Genomic DNA, 4,470 nt, shown 5'->3' with positions numbered 1-4,470 from the left:
AGGCTCTTTCCACTGAGTCACGCTGCTTCTCTAACCCATGCATCCAGTCTCAAGGAGGATATATCCATCTAATGGATTCAATCCATTCCTACTGCTGGAAATGAACTACACATGAAATTATACACACGGATCCAAGGGGTGGAGGGAGAGGAGACAAATAATGTAAGATTAGAGGAAAGGGTTGAATCCCTCCACGAATCCATCAGAATGTAAGCTCCTCAAGGGCAGGGATGTGGGTCCTATGCGTTATTGGCTCTCCCAAACACGCAGGCACTCAATAAATGCTATTGCATGAATGAGGAGTCTGTTTCCTAGCCACCCAGCTTGGCTGGTCTAAATCAATCGGAAGCATTTGGTTAGCACTTACTGTGTGCCGAGCACAGCTTTAAAATGATGATGATGGCATTTGTTAAGCACTTACTATGTGCAAAGCACTGTTCTAAGCGCTTTGGGGATACAAGATGATCAAGTTGTCCCACGTTGGGCTCACAGTCTTATTCCCCATTTTACAGATGAGGTAACTGAGGCCCAGAGAAGTTAAGTGACTTGCCCAAGGTCACACAGCAGACATGTGGCAGAGCCGGGATTTGAACCCATGACATCTGACTCCAAAGCCCGTGCTTTGTCCACTGAGCCACGCAAAAGCTTAAAATTAAAAGCTTGGGAGAGCACAGTACAAGAAATCCCTGCCCTCTAGGAGCTTGCAAACTAGCAGGGGGAGAGAGACTTTAAAATAAATTAGCATGCTGACAGCACCCAGGAGTGTGGGAGGGCGCAGAATGGATTTGTGCAAATTACAAAGCTCTTTCTCTTCAATCAGTCAATCTTATTTATTGTTTACTGCATGCAGAGCACTGTACTGCATGCTTGGGAGAGTACAACCTAGCTGAGTTGGTAGGCAGGCTCCCTTCCTACAAGGAGCTTCAGGTTCAATTTGGGTTTAATCAATTAGCATCTTATTACTAATTGGAGCTGACAATCAGGAAGGAGCAGGAAGTGTTGATTCGGTAAACGGAGACCTCCTTTGCCCTGAGTCATCATTCTCTCCTTCAGCTGCCAGGATCCAAACTACAGCAGCACCAAAATTTCCCTTCTGAAAAAAGGTAAGACATTTCTCTTTTCCTTATCCCAGACGCTAAAAAATTGGCTGCAGGCCAGGCATGTCACCTTCTGCTGTTCCTCTTCACATCCCTTGACCTTCCTGGGTGAACCCCATCATGCAAATTACTGGTTTGGAAAAATGACCCTAAATCTAAGAGAATGGCAATTCTTTGGTGCAGACAGACTTTTGCTGGAAACTCCAGCTGCCTCTGCCTTTGCCTCCTTTAAGTCCCTGCCTTCTTTCTAAAATACTGCTCATCTCCCATGAAATGTTCCAGCCATCATTCCTCACAGTCAGGACAGGGATCTCCATGTCCAGCAACTTCCTGCTGGAGATTATGGGTGAAAAAATCCCTGAACCCCTACAAATTAGACCTTCTGGGCTATCTGAACATAAAAATATATTCATCCACCTGACTTTTACTGCTCATCTAAGTTGTCTATCTTCCAGTAGGCCTCTGTGGAAATGATCAGGATTTCATAATGATCAGGATATCGTAAAGATAGCTATTAGATAACAGGCAAACAGGTGGTAGGCCTCATCATCTCAAAATGTGATGCTGCAGATTTCTCTGAATTGATAAAATTCTCAGAACTCCCTCTTGCTCTAATAAGGGAACACACACTCTCCATGTGATAATTTCACAGATTGCCGTGGATTACTCCAACTTTTATTTTGAAATTGGACAAATACACTGGCAATGCTCTCAGGCACCCGCAGACCCACCCCAGTTCTCTGCCAAATAACCTGAGGGTGGAGGGCAGGGGACGTTAACAACTAGGGGTCCTGGGGAGAGCCTGGTCTCCCTAGCACCCTTGAAAGCAGCTGGTATCATCATCAATCATATTTATTGAGCACTTACTGTGTGCAGAGCACTGTACTAAGCGCTTGGGAAGTACAAGTTGGCAACACATACAAGCTGGTATGTGAGGAGCAGACGCTCTTCTCGTGGGTACATGGCAGGTGAATGTAGGGGAGGAACAAGAGAGTTGTCTCCCCAGTCAGTCATATTTATTGAGCATTTAATTGTATGCAGAGCACTTTACTAAGCGTTTGGGAGCGTACACTATAGCACAGTTATATTCATACTTAAAGGCTAAATGCCGTGCAGAGTTGTAAAACTCAGTTGGTCATGTGCTTGGCTGGGACACAAAGGGTTGTCCCTCCTCTTGGCTCCTTTCTCCAAGCTTCTCAGCAAACGGTGAGAACCTTTGGTGTGTTGTTGTTGTTGATGTTTTGGGGCTTTTTATGGCATTTGTTAAGTTCTTGATCTACTAAGCGCTGGAGTAGATACAAACTAATCAGCATGGACATAGTCCATGTCCCCCCGTGGAGCTCGTAGTCTTAACCCCCATTTTACAGATGAGGTAACTGAGGCACAGAGACATTAAATGACTTGCCCAAGGTCACACAGCAGACATGTGGTGGAGTTTGGGATTAGAACCCAGGTCCCAGGGCCGTGCTCTAGCCACTAAGCTAAGCTGCTTTCCTATTGTCTGTGGTGAGGGGCAAAGGGGAATCATCCTATCTGCCTCCTCATTAAGCATTCTTATTCAAAGTGGCTTTGAGGTTTCACAAAGAACATGTAGGCAGGGCCCACCAAGAGACGCTTTGCCTGGTGTTGGGGCCTAGGAGAAGCACAGTCTGATTTCTGCTCTGTCTCAGATTTGCCTTTGACTTTGAGCTGGAAGTGTTCCTGAACAGGAAGAACCATCTCTCATGAGGAGTAATATATTCATGAAGAGACCTGCCACTCCCAAGCACTCCTGAGCACAACTTTTCCTCTAGGTGTTTGGTTATTTTCTCATCTTACTTTAAATTTCCTAGGTGCAATTCATGATGCCATAAAATGCTAGGATGACTACTCATCACATGTTCCTTTGAGCTAACTTAACCTAATCCTTCTTATAGCATGCAAGGATCCCTCCGTGGACTAAACAGGACTCCATTCTACCTCTCCTTCACGTAGTTCTTTCTGACTCTGCTCCAGTCTTGATCTTGAGCCAGTGTTAATAGTGATTTGACTCCAAAAGCAGCTCCTTCAGGGTCTTTCATAAGAGATGTGTTGTTCGTCTGAATTAAACCACACACCTTAGCTTCTAAGAAAAGTCCAGTTTGCTTTGGATCAGCAGTAAAGTGGACCATCAACTGGACAAAACTCAGGAAAGGGCATTTTTTTTCCTCAAAGAAAATGGCCACACAAATATTTTATTTTCTGACTTCTTACCAACACCCTATGTTCCTCAATCTTCTACAACCTCATTTGGGTCAGAACAATATTGCATGAACTGAGGGTGAATCTTAGTACCCTGAAGTGCACTATTGGTGCTACTTCACCCCCTCCCTTGCCCCTTGAGCTATTCTGTCAGCGGTTGAGGCACAATTGGTATGGGAGCCAACCTAAAATCAGAAATGACCACCACTCTCCCCACCTTCAAAGCCTTACTAAAATAGAATCTTTTCCAAGAAGTCTATCTTGACTAATCCTTCATTTCGCCTACTCCTTTTTCTTTCTGTATTGTCTAGGCATTTTGATCTGTGCCGTTTATGCACTTGATATCCGCCCCCACCTTCAGCTCCATGGCACTTAGGTACCTAGCCATTTCTAGACCACAAAGCTGGTTGTGGGCAGGGAACACGTCTAACAACTCTGTTCTATTGTCCTCTTCCAACCACTTAGTACAGTGCTCTCCACACAGTAAGCGCTCAATAAATACTGTTGATCCATGATTTATTTTACTGTCTCCCCCTATACAGTTCCTCGTGGGCCGGAAACATATGTAACCAACTCTATTGTATTATACTCTTTCAAACACTTAAGACCATTGATTAATTGATTGATTAAGGGGATGGGCCAATTCAGGGGTCAATGTGGTGATCAATGCTTCATAGGAAGGGTGGTCAAAGAAGGAGAGTGGACTGCAAAAAGCCCTATAAGATATAAAAGTAAAAAGGTGGCAGTGAATCAAATCTCATATGAAAAACCCAAATAAGCTTATCATTTACCCTTAATACTGCTGCTGCTGCACCCTACCACACCGAATCCACAGACAGCTGGATTCATTCTAATTCTGTCTACCATATCAGGAACGTATCACCTCCCAAAAAGTCACTCCAGCTCTACATTGTGTTCTTATATCCAAGGGGACATTCCAAGTTGGTCTGGAGGGCTGGGGAAACCGCTCAGCAACTTGGAATCCTGGTCAAATCATTAACACTCATGTCTGAAGTTCCCGATCCTGATCTGAGTTACATACCAATTGGTTAAACACATTCTCCAAACCACAGGGTCAAAGGAAGACGTTCATGTGTAAAGAAGATGACTCAAAACTGAATCATAGTTAAAAAGAAAAATTTGAACAGTCACA

Source organism: Tachyglossus aculeatus, chromosome 13 (assembly GCF_015852505.1).
Source record: "Tachyglossus aculeatus isolate mTacAcu1 chromosome 13, mTacAcu1.pri, whole genome shotgun sequence".
In the NCBI taxonomy this organism is placed as follows: Eukaryota; Metazoa; Chordata; class Mammalia; order Monotremata; family Tachyglossidae; genus Tachyglossus; species Tachyglossus aculeatus.
This window is presented reverse-complemented; position numbering follows the sequence as displayed.